This window comes from Macaca fascicularis, chromosome X (genome assembly GCF_037993035.2).
Source record: "Macaca fascicularis isolate 582-1 chromosome X, T2T-MFA8v1.1".
Taxonomy (NCBI): domain Eukaryota; kingdom Metazoa; phylum Chordata; class Mammalia; order Primates; family Cercopithecidae; genus Macaca; species Macaca fascicularis.
This window is the reverse complement of record NC_088395.1, coordinates 153643212-153656894: the sequence shown is the minus strand read 5'-3', so window position 1 is coordinate 153656894 and position 13683 is coordinate 153643212.

Genomic DNA, 13683 nt, shown 5'->3' with positions numbered 1-13683 from the left:
ATGTCAACATCAGATACTTGAAGCTATGGTGATTATAGCTGCCAATGACATAATATTTGGTTTAATGCTAACATTTCTATCTCATTATTTGAATCAATTTGCTCTGTAGGTACTACCTTATCTCTGTCATCTCCCCTCTCCTGTGTTTTATGCTCTAAAAATATGCTTTTTTTTTTTTTTGGTGTTCAAGTTTTATCCCCTGCTTTCTTCTCTGTCTGGAAATTCCTTCCCAACTCATTCACTTGGGTAGCTTACTTTTAAATGTAAACATCACTGTCTCTTAGGAGCCTTCCCAGGATGCGCCTCCATGGTGTCCCATATTACCCTGTTCTTAATATCTCTTACTCTAGTTACTACATTATATTGTAATTATTTGCTTATGCATGTAGCAGCACACATTGCAGATTTATTCACTCTGAGTTATATTTACATTTTGAGCCTCCCTTTCCTATGGGTGACAGAAATAATTTTAGTCGCTTCAGATGCACTACTCTTTCTCCAATTTTTGAAGATTGTTCTTGAGTTCTTGGGCATTATTATCATCATGGGAGGATTGCAGCTAGTCCTTGAACATCACTTAGCTCTGTAGCATCTGCTAAGCGATACAGTGTCCCCACTGGTTTGCAAGCTGTGGGTCCATGCAGGGCATTGTTTTCTCTGACTTTGTTCCCAATCAAAACACTCTGCTGGGCCTACTCAAGCTCTGCCACATCTATGTCCCTCTCAAGCTTCAAAGAAGCTCTATTTTTCTCTCATGCCATCTTGTAGTCATTGGAGAACTATAGGAGTTCCTTAAAACCATCTTCTGCTTACTGTGATTATATTGGTCATCTAGGAAATTATTATATTGCTCTTCACACTAGATTGGGCAGGGAGGACCTAGCGACTCGTGCTGCTTTCAAAGTCTTTCCCAGGAAAGGGGCAAAGTTTCCTTCTCCTCTTAAAGCCACATACTAATCTCTTATTGAGCTATTTTATCCTTTACTCCCCCTCCTTTAAGACACAAATGAGGATTTATTTTTAAAAATCTAAGCCAAAAAAATTAATCTAGACTGTGAAGGTGGTAGAAGTTGGGACTGGCTTTTTCCAGTTTTTCTATTGAAATTCTATGTCTAAAATGTGGTTCTTTTGTTTTCCTTGTGATCTCTTCCCTGAGGCAGTGGGTGCTGCGTGTCTAATGGCACTGATACTTTTGGTAGTGGAGTGGCAAGAAATATAAAAACAACTGTTAATATCTGTAAATGTGATTCTATCACATATGTTTGCCTCCCTCACTAATCTGTGATTTCCTCAAAGGGAAGAACTGTGTTGCTAGCCCCTTTCGTTTTGACCACATGTTAGGTACATGATATATGAATAGATTGATAGGTTTAAGGAAAACATAATTTTGTCCATTCACTTGTTCATTTGTTTATTTGAGTACAACAAATGTTTTTGAAAATCTTACATGCCAGACCCTATACTAAGCATGGCAGATAAGTGGGTAAATCAGTATAGAGACAAAGAAAATTTTCTTTCCTTCCCCTTCTAAAGGTTTGATAATTTGACTCTAAAAAACATACTGCCTATTCAGGCCTTTTGCCCATTTTTAAATTTGATTATTTGATTTTTGTGCTATTGAGTTGTTTGAATTATTTACATATTCTGGATATCAACTCTTTGCCAGAGACATAGTTTGCAAGTACTTTCTCCCATTCCATAAGGTGTCTCTTCACTTTATGGATTGTTTCTTTTGCTGTGTAGAAGTTTTTAAATTTGATATAATCCAGTTTGTCTATTTTTTGCTTTGATCCCTGTGCTTCTGAGGTCTTTCTCTAAGAATTCTTGCCTAGTCCTATTTCATAAAGTGTTTCCCTTATTTTTTCTTCTAGTAGTTTCATAGTTTCAGGTCTTACATTTAAGTCTTTAGTCCATGTAAGAGTTGATTTTTGTGTATGGTGAGGGATAGGGGTCTAGTTTCACTCTTTTGCATATGGCTCACCAGTTATTCCAGCACCATTTATTGAAGAGAAGGTCCTTTCCTCAATATGTGTTCTTGGCACCTTTGTCAAAAAATCAGTTGGCTTCACATTAATGAATTTATTTCTGGTTTCTTTATTAAGTTCCATTGATCTGTCTATATGTCCGTTTTTATGCCAGAGCTATGGTGTTTTGGTTGCTATAGCTTTGTAGTATGTTTTAAAGTCAGTGTGATGTCTTCTTCAACTTTGTTCTTTTTGCTCAATATTGTTTTAGCTATCAGGGACATTTGTCTTTCATATGAATTTTAGGATTGCTTTTTCTATTTCCATTAAGAATTTCATTGGTATTTTGATAGAGATTGCATCTTGTCATTTGTGACAAAATGAATGAGCCTGGAGGACATTATGTTAAGTGGATAACAATGCGTTGTATATTTCAAGATAGCTGTGTGAAAAGATTTTGAATATCGTCACCACAAAGAAATCATAAACATATGAATTAGTGGATATGGTAATTACCCTGTTTGATCATTAAAGAAAGTATACATGCATTGAGACATCACACTGTATGCCACAAATATGTACAATTCTGCATCTGCATCAATTATAAATAAAAAATGAAACACAATAGATTAACATAAAGCATACAGATTTATTTATATGTAAGTGGACACAGAAGTCTTATAAATATGAGACTCAAGGGCCAGGTGACTGAACTTTTATATTATCCTGAGGTTACAGATAGAATAGAGGCTTGGGGTTTCTTGGGAGGAGGGTAAGGACACTGGTTATAGGAGAATGAATGAGAGGAGGAAAAGATGGTAAGGAAAGACCATCTTGTTATAGAGATAAAAATCTCTCAGATAATCTCAAAGCTCTGGAAGAATATATGGTAGGCTGTGATGAGAGTTCTTTGTAAGATGTTGAAAAGGGTCAGACTTTCAGCCGCTTTTTTTGTTAATAATTTCCATATAAGGCAGATAAGGGGGCTTCAGAGAAAGACTATTTGTATCTGCTATTTACCTCAAAATGTTTTTCTTTTTTCTCTAGAGATGCAAATTTTCCCCACAAAAGGACACCTTTTCAAAGCTTTTCCTGATTTGTTAGGCCCTCTGAATAGCCATCTCAAAATAAGTCAAAGTATATTTTGGGGTGGCATATTTTGGTTTCTATAAGTCAGGCACAATCCATGGCCTCAAGGAACTCAGAGGCAAGTAAGTTTCAGATTAAGGTCAAAAACATGTCAAAGATGTATGATACTAATGAAGTAAAAGTAACCAAAGAATATTTATAAGCTTAGAAGTGAGAAATTCTTAAGTGTTAAAAGTGAAACTTCACCCGGATTAAATTTAACAGTTTAATTGAGCAAAGAACGATTCGTGAATCGGGCAGCCTCTCAAGCCAGAGTAGGCTGAGACACTCCAGGGCAGCCAAGTGGTGGAAGAAGATTTATGGACAGAAAAAGGAAAGCGAGTACAATAAGTGGAAGTGAAGTACAGAAGCAGGTGGATTGGTTTATAGCTCAGCATTTGCCTTATTTGAACACAGTTTGAACATTTGGCCACATTTGATTGGCTAAAACTCGGTGATTGGCATAAGATAGCCTACAGTCTGTTTACACTTCCATTTAGGTTAAAGTTCATGATGTACAGACAAACATTTAGGCTGAACTTAAAATATGTAAGGAGGCAGCTTTAGGCTAAACTTGATTTAACATAAGACTGAATCTAGAAACCACGAATAAGAAATATAAATATATTGGATTATATAAATATTACAAATTATTTGCATATCATGTAAGTAATTTGAAAATCCTATAGACTAAGAGATAAAGGATCCAGTAAAAAAAATTGGCCCTGAATGTGAAATGTCAATTCATGGAAGAGAGAATATATATTACCAACAAACATATTAAAATATTTTGAAATAATCAGGGCAATGTCATTTCATAAAACAATGAAATACCATTTTTTCCGTCACATAACAAAATAGAGTGACAGCATCAATCTTGAAGACTGTGAAGCACAGGCACTAATGCATTGCTGGTGGGAGGATGAATTGCTATCTTTTGTAGAAAAATCTTATAATGTCTATTAAAGATACACATATCCTTTGTTTTTTCTGGGAATAGAATCTACAAAAGTGAAAGTCCCAGCATATGCAAGGATGTGTATTGCAACAACAACAAAAAAAACTTGACAAGCAGGTGAATAGTTGACTAAATTAGAGTATATCCTTGGTAGGGTACAATGGAGCTATTAACAATGGATTAAGTTTATATAGAGCCGGGGGCTAGGGGAAGCTCATCAACTTTCCTTGTACTTCTTTATACTGTTTGACTTGTTACAATGAACACTTGTTTTTCACTTTATTGGATTTTTATTTCAAAAAAATAATTTTAAAAATTCAGCAATTATAGCACAACATATTACATGTTATGAAAGGGGTCATTTGGGTGCTGCAAGAAATCATAGGAGGGGGCACCTAACCCAGCTGTAATGCATTGAGATTTTCTGGAGGATATTACTTCTGTGTTTACTCCAGAAGGTTGAGTGGGAGCCAGCTAGAGGGATATGAAGCACAGTAAACATCATGTGTAGGGACTGAGAAGAGACAGAGCTAGCCATCAAGTGTTTATAATGTATAGTTGTAGGAACGTGATGACTGATGAGATACGGAAAATTAAAGAGAAATGGAAGACTCTGTAATGATATCTGAGTTTCCAGCTTAAGCAGTTGGATGAGATGAACTGAAAGAAACTGATTTTGGGGCAGTGTGTTCAGTTTTGGGCAATGCTTGCAGGGACCAGTTGAGACAACACTTGGATTTTCAGGGATTTATTTGCTTGAACTGAGAACCTAGCCTCTGACAATGTTATGACCCTTGGCCCTGCCTCTTGCTAACTAGGCACGTATGTGGGCCAGCCATGAAATCTGGCTTGCCCACTACTCACTGTTAAAACATGGCAGATGAGCTCTTGAACCCAAGGTCCCTTGGCTGTCCTGAGGCTGGACTCAGAGCGAGATCTAAGTTTTGTGGGAATCTTATACAATTTTGAAGACTCTTCTTAATAAGATTACAAAATGAGAAATGATCATGTGTACTGATACAGAATGAGAGGATGAATCATTAAATTGTGTATTTTAAAAAGCAGAGATAAATTAAAAATATAACAAAATATTTTATTATATAACTGCCTAATTATTAATTTTAATGAATTAACCTCTAAAATATTTCCTTAACTTTTTGGCTGAATATGATTTCACTGATCTTATAATGTCGTCATCCATAGAATAAATCTAGATGACCTTAGGTTTAGCAATGAGTTTTTAGATACAAGACCAGAAGCACTATTTATGAAAGTAAAAACAAAAAAGTGAGGCTTTATTTAAAAAAAAACTTCTGTTCTGCAAAATACACTGGTAATAAAATATACTTAGACTGGAAAAATATTTGCAGAACACATTTGATAAAGGGCTTGTATGCAAAATATACATGGAACTCTTAAAACCAGAAAATAAGAAAACGACTGAACTTAAAAGTGGGGAAGAAATATGAGCAGGGAACCTCACCAAGGAAGATAATACAGATGGCAAATAAGCATATAAGAAGATGCTCAAGATCATATGTCACTAGGGAATTGCAAATTAAAATCACCATATGATACTACTACATCTATTAAAATGGCTGAAATCTAAAATACTGATAATACCAAACGCTGGCAAGTATGTAGAGGAATAGAAACTTATTCATTGATAGTAGGGATGCAAAAAGGGTACAATCACTTTGGAAGACAGCTTGGCAGCCAATGGAATAGTATTCAGTGATAAAAACAGATGTTCTATAAAGCATCAAAACAACATGGAGGAAACTTAAAATCCATATTATTCAGTAAAAGAAGCCAACTTGAAAAGCTTATGATGCCAACTACATGACATTCTGGAAAAGGTGAAACTCATGGAGAGAGTAAAACTATCAATAATTGCCAGGGGTTGGCATGCCAAGATAGAGGAGGAACCAATAGGTGAAGCACAAGATATTTTTAGAACACTAAAACTATTCTATATGATACTATAATGATGGATACATGAAATTATGGATTTGTCAAAACGTATAGAATACATAACACAAAGAGGGAACTATACATCTAAACTATGGGCTTTAGTTGATAGTAATATATCAATATTGGCTCAGCAATTCTAACAAGTGTACCATACCAACGCAAGATGTCAAATCATGGGGGAAACTGAAGGCAAGGAGGGGTAAAGAGAATATAATAACTCCTTGTACTTCTTGTCCAACTTTTATGTAAACCTAAAACTGCTCTAAAAACCTGTTAATTAAAAATAAGTCAGTCTTTCCTCTATCATGGTTGATACCATTGATAATTGGATGTGTACTACACAAAACTTCACAAGCACAGCAGTTTGTAGTCCTGCCATGCAGTACTTCTGATAAATCCATACCACTTATGGCACATTTATGACTGAATCATCCCAAGAGGAGACATCTTCTGTGTTGAATGGGCAAATATGAGAACCACAGCCTTCCCTTATAGTATATTCTAGATAAAATTTTTATTCCATTCTGAAGACAAGCAATGTCTAAGCAGATATTTGTAATAGAAATCCATCTGTGATCCCCCTTAGCTTTATCTTCTGACTTGCAGGCTGGCATCCACTTGCCAAAAAATTAGGGTCAAGGCCTGGGGATAAACTGTGGCATGAAAAAGATAAGATGGCACAGACCATTACCAATGGGCTGGAGCTCAACTGACCAGATTTGAAGAGTAGAGACCAAAACAGAAGTACAGCTTATAAATTTGCCAACTTGGGAATGAAGTGTTGGAGGAACAGAGATAAATTACTCAGTGTGTCTATCTGGGAGACCAGAGGTTTTCCCTGGAAAAGGCCCTGGGACCAAAGCTTTTCTATCAATAGCAGACACTTGGAAACTCAGGCATGGCTGATGTAAATGTCTTGTGTGTTAGTCTGATGATCAGCAATCCCTTTGCACCTCAGACTTCATTCACTTCCTCACTACATCTCTGTCTTTCCTGAACTTCTCTGCATCTCTGTACCTCCCACACTTTAGCCAGATCCAACTCTGGCATCTCTAGTTCAAAATTGTTATTTTCCCTTGTCAGAAATCTCATAGACTCTAAGGATTGAAAAGTTTGCCATTAGGTCATCAACTTCTCCAGAAGACTTGAACAGTGTCTGCAATATTCTCCATACCTATCTCTACTGGAAAATCTTTGGTAATAGGAGTTGACTATATACACACAGCAGCTCTTATCACAAGGGAACAGCTTTGTTTATTTTTTTTCATTTTTTAAAATTTGTATAAATATGTAGGGTTTTAGGTTATCCATCCCTCAAATAACATATGTTATACTCATTAAATAATTAATCATCACCTCCTCCCTCCCTTGCACTCTTCCTAGTCTCCATTGTCTACCATTCCACATTCTATGTCCATTTATACACACTGTTGAGCTCCCATTTATAAATGAGAACATGTGGCATTTGTCTTTCTGTGTCTGAGTTACTTCATTTAAGATAATGGTCTCCAGCTCCATCCAAATTGCTGCAAAATACATGATTTCATTCCTTTTTGATGGCTGAGTAGTATTCCATTGTGTACATGTACCACATTTTCTTCATCCAGTTATCCATTGATGGACTTACAGGTTGATTCCACATCTTGGCTATTGTGAATAGTGCAGTGGTAAACATGCAAGTGCAGGTGTCCTGTTGATAAAGTGATTTCCTTTCCTTTGGTTAGATGCCATTTGCTGGGTCAAATGGTAGTTCTAGTTTTAGTTCTTCAAGAAATCTCCATACTGTTAGGAAACAGGTTTAAGTGGGCTAAGACCTCTTTGATCAAGACTGAGTCTATCTCCTGGGGACTTTTTGAAGTCTTCAGTATTTGTTGAATGAAGCCATTCAGAATAACAGGCAGACTAAGTTTGTTCTTTCTCTCACATGACAGCCCTTCAGAGATCTGAAGACAGTGATCATTTCCCTCTGAGTCTGCACACCTTCAGGTCAAAACACTCAAAGGCTTTTAAACTGCTTTTTATATGTCTGTCACCCCTTCACCACCTGAGTGACTGCTCTTTAGGCACGTCTCCTTAAAGGGTTCTGCTCATGCTTCAGCTGTACAGAGTAGGGTGGAGCTATCCCATCTCTTGTTCTGAGCACTGTGCATTAATGCAGTCCAAGTTCAAATTAGTCCTTCTGGCATTCACACAGCATCCTTCATTCCTACTGAATTTGCAGACAACTAAAATTTATCATCTTTGTATGTGCTGTTGCTAAGTCACGTCACCATCTCCCATCCTTATGTATTTGAGATTTTACACTGAAACTTTATGCTTCACAATTAAAACATGGACTGCTTGGTAAGATATTTGGGAACCCTGACTCTATCATTTGCTATCATCCCTTAATGCCATTTCTGACTATGATGTGCAGGCCATTTGTCTTTTTTTTTTTTTTTTTTGGTAAAAGTATGAAACATAGGGTTGAGTGGCTATGACTAGTCATCTTTGAGCATTACACTTTTAGTACAGCTCTTCAGCTAGGTAGAGCACCATCTGACCAAACTATCATCAGCCTACATTTCTCCATCTTAATAACACCAATAAGGCAATATTTGTGGAATGTCTACCAGGTGTCTGCCTTCTGCTAAGAACAAGTCTTTTATTGGTTCTTGCCACAGCCTTATGAAGTAGGTTGTATTTATTTTTAATTTTTAATTTTAATTTTTTTGAGACAGTCTCACTCTGTCACTCAGGCTGGAGTGCGGTGGCTCAATCTTGGCTCACTGCAACCTCTGCTTCCCGAGTTCAAGCAATTCTCCTGCCTCAGCTTCCTGAGTAGCTGGGACTACAGGCGTGTGCTACCACATCTAGCTGAAAGTAGGTTTTATTATCTTTATTTTTCAGATGAGAAAACTGAGTATTGAAAAGATAAAATATCTGTTCAAAGACACACAACTAGTGAGTGGTAGATCCAAGGTTCAACTAAGGTGTGTTTGACACCAACACCCATGCTCTCAACCACTGTACTATGCCAGCTCCATCTCCTGAAAAGCCAATTTTCCTAAATATAAATTTAAATCACATATACTATATATTCATTCAGTACAGGGAAAAAATAAGTCTAAGGCAGGAGGATGTCTGATGTTTGAAATAATGCAAGACCAGTGTAGCTAGAACTGAGTGAGGGATAGACAGTGGAAGATGTATGTAGAGTGGTAATTGAGGGCCGGATTATGTAAGAATTTTGACTTCTACTCTGAAAGGAGCTATAGGAAGGTTTTGAGCAGAGGAATAACATGACCTGATGTATGTATGTATATATATGTGTGTGTGTGTGTATAAAAAAATATACACATATATACATATATGTGTATATATACACACATATATGTACATACACACATGCATATATATACACATATATATGTATTAACAGGAGAAACATAGTATCTATTTTGAGAAACACCAACATCTCTAACCGCACAATAACACTGTATCTACATACATATGTATGTGTGTGTGTATACGTGTTGTATGTATTTTAAACCTGGTTGCTATGTTGAGAGTAGAGTGTGTAAGGCAATGACAAAATACTGGAGGAGGTCAATGGAAAAGGTTTAAGGGATGGAAACTGAAGGGAGGGTCACAGAAGGCCAAGTTTTCTCATAGTAAAATCCAAAGGGAATACACTATAATACACTCATAATTAGAAACGTGGCTTCATTCGTATCCATGGGAGACTGCAATTAAGCCTATTTTATCATCACCTGGTTCGCTTTAGTTTACAAAGGATTTCAGCTGATTTCCCTGGTCCTAGAGCATTTTTTCCCTGTTGTCACTAGATGGCACTTGTACATACCTATCATTTCAAGAACACTTACAAGAGCATTTACACTAGATGGTGCTCAGGCCACTCCCCTCTAAGGCTGACTTGCTCCAGTATTTGTTGACACAGAAGCCTAGCTACCTCTTACACACAAAGATCTCTGAGAAATTCATCAATACTCAGTCCTGGTAAAGCGATCAATCCTATTACGACTACTTTTCTGTGAAGTGTTGAAGCATACATGCCCAATGTAGTGATTCCGAGCCATATTCATAATTCAACTTAGATCCAAGAAGAGCTCTAGTTTATCTTGTTATACTGATGCTTCCTGGCAGGATGAGGAGGAATACCCATCCTCAGTCTTACCCTTTGCCTTTGAGGTTAGAGATCCATATCTATTCTGCAATGGAAGGTAGCTTGTTTTGCCTTAGACAAGCTGTGGGATCTTAGGTCAGTTATTTGCTACTATGTAGTTAAGTGTCCTTGATGAAATGTCTTTTAAATTTGGGAAACTGATCCATGATTTTCTTGCTTCAACTGACATTCATCTTTTTTGTTTCAAGGGATGTTCATTCCTTAAAAAAAAAAAAAAAAATAGAGGCCTCTGGCATTCTTTTTCATGTCTAGTTCTAACTTCATTAGCTTTCTTTAGTTGAATAGTTCAGCTATTCCTTGAGATAAGAATGTATTTTCTTTTCACAGTTTATCTTCCAAAGTTTAACCTACTACAATATTTTATACCCAGTCTGGAAGGCTATTTTTTTCATCCTTTTATCACTTAAGTCTTATCCGGATTTGCTCTGGAGCTTTTTTATTTATTACCTAAAAATATTTAATTGACAGATTGTATATATTCAAAGTGTACAGTGTGATAATTTGATACATGTATAAACTCTGCATCCTTGGACTTGAAATATTTGAGCCTCACTGTCCTCATCTGTAAAAATGAAAGAATAGTTATAAATTACTGGCAGCTGCAATCTGCTAATTGCCATCCAATCAGAGTATATGCTGATGAGAGGTTCCTTCCCTCTGCTTCAGACCTAACTGTCAAACAACAGTTGCTCCAGAAACACTTAATCTTCTGGGGCTAAGAAACATAGTATCTGTCTTGAGTAACACCAACATTTCTAACTACACATCAGCACTGTAGAAATTCACACACACACCCCTTCCTTTGTAAGGAGACGAGAGCTATGCAATTTTAATCTTAACTTTTAAAGAGTTTCCAAAGCATACTCATTTCTTATCTCATTTGATTATCTCCCAAATTCAGAGCAGAATAAGGCATACAGCCATTATAATCTCTATTTTACAGATGAAGTATGTGAGGTTTATAAAGGTTAAGGGCCTAGCTCATCGTCACAAAGTTACTGAGTAGTGGAGCAGGTATGTGAGCCCAGGCCTGTGAGTACGGTGCCATTGGGGACCAACTTGGCTAATGATGGCTATTTGAATTAACTGGGTAAAGTGTCTCAAAACATTTGCCCACTTTTCAGGCATTTTACCTAAACCACCAAGAAAGGGAAACTAGTTACCTTTACCTAAGGTTACATAACGTATCAAATGAACAGAAAATTGAAGAATGAAGTCTAACTTCTGTCCATGCTTACAATAAAACGTCCTTCTGTTAAGAACCAACCCCTTGAACAAAAAGGGACCTTTGCTCTTCTAAAAAGAACCAAGTACATTTCTAAATGCTATGCCCTTTATTAAAAGCTTAGGTATAAAAGAGCAAGAAATATTTATACTTAAAAAACAAACCTCCTTCTTTGTGTTAAGCAAATGGGAATCCTTTGATTCAATCCAAAATTTCTATTCTAGGTATTGTTATGTGGCTTTTAAAAGGAAATAAAAACAGAAAACATTCAATGCTTTTAAATACCACTTTTCTCCTCCGTTTGCTTGCTTATTATTAAAACAGTTTGAATGAAATCTTGCTTTGATTATGGTTGTTTATTTTTAAAAGAGCCATTGATAAACTGTTACTATAGCAATAATTTCTCACTCTGAAGCTATTTAATCTTAAAACAACATGGAACTTTAAGTGTCAAGGTAGTCCATACTTAGAATGAATGCAACACTTGACAGTGCCAATAACTGAGGTATTTGTGATGAAAAATGAGGTTTTTGTTTGTTTTTAATTTTTGTACAGTACCCCTCAACTGTTAGGTATTCTCAGCATGGGGAAAAAACATTTATGGGTAATATCATCATAGGTGCCCATGCTGTAGGAAACATACAAAAATGATTGGCTGTGTGTGAACCACATCTGTGTGTACACTGGGTACCTATGGAAGAGCATGGAGATGCCCCATATTCCACATTATAATGCAAATATGCATCAAAAAAGTGCAACAGTAAGTTGGTGGCAAAATACTCTGGGTCAATCACTTCACCTCTGGTTTAGCTCTGAATCCAGCATCTGGGAAAGGACTGTCTTTCACTACCAGTAGGCATTGTTCTTCTTGAACATAGATTTTGGGGATAACCCCTGTTGTGAGGGGCAGTATATGCAATTTGGCATAGTATATGCAACACCAGGTGTTGCTCAGTTAGAGCCGGCCTACTGATACTCTTACTGGCATGACCTACCCATGACTTGGTTTTTCATTTACCAGGATCCAGTTGTGTATTCTGAAACATGCCCTTTAAAATGTGTATATAATCAGCTAAATTGAGAACTGCAACAAAAACACAACCTAAATTAAAGCCATCACAGATCTTGATGGCACTCTTCCTTCATGTTTACTTGTCTGGTCCTGAGAAAAAATTCTTTTTTTTTTTTTTTTTTGAGACGGAGTCTCGCTCTGTCGCCCAGGCTGGAGTGTAGTGGCCTAATGTCAGCTACAGGGACCTGTGGACCTGGCCCCTACCATCTACCTATGACCCACCATCTTAATCTGCTAGAACTGCCATAAGGAAGTACCACAGACTGGATGGCCTCAACAAAGGAAATCTATTTTTTACAGTTCTGAAGCTTGGGTAGTCTAAGATCAAGGTGCCAGCCTATTTGATTCCTGGTGAGGGTTATTTTCCTGGCTTGCGGATGGCCCCCTTCTTGCAGTGTCCTCACATGGCAGAGAGACGTAGGAAGGGATGGAGAACAGGAAAGAGAGAGAACACTCTGGTGTCTCTTATTATAAGGGCACTAAACCCATCATAAGGGCACCCCCACCCTCATGATCTCATCCAAACCTAATTACTTCTCAAAGGCCCCACTTCCAAATAACATCTCACTGGGGATTAGAGTTTCAACATATTAATTTGGTGGGTGGGGAGGGTCCCAATTCAATTCATAGCACTGATGTACCTGTTTTTTCTTACTCTCTGCTCTAGCCACACTGAAATTATTTTAATTCCTCAAACAGTAGTGCTTTTTCATGACCTCAGGCTTCAGGGCCTTTACACATACTAACTTCTTTGCCTGAAATCTAGCTCAATCTTTCCCTCCCTGCTGCCATTTTCACCCAGGTAATTTCTATTTAATGTTTAGAGCTCAGGTCAAGTTCACTTCCTCAAAGACGCTTTCCCTAAACCTCAGATTAGGTGACAATCCTTGTTAAATATTCCCAAATCCGCTTGTATGCCCCATCACATAAAACTCATGACAATTGAGATTATTTAATGTCTGTCTCCTAGGCTAGACATTGAGTTCAATGATGTCAGGAATCTCTCTTACCATGGCATTTACAGTACCTAACTCAAGGTGGACATTTCAATGTTTATTGAGTGAATAAGTGAATGAATCACAGGAAGCTTTGGTGATACAAAATCAAGATTGCTTTGTTTGGGCTCAAAAATCTTCTTTAAGATAAGCCCCTTCTGGAACTGACAGTGTCTATTTT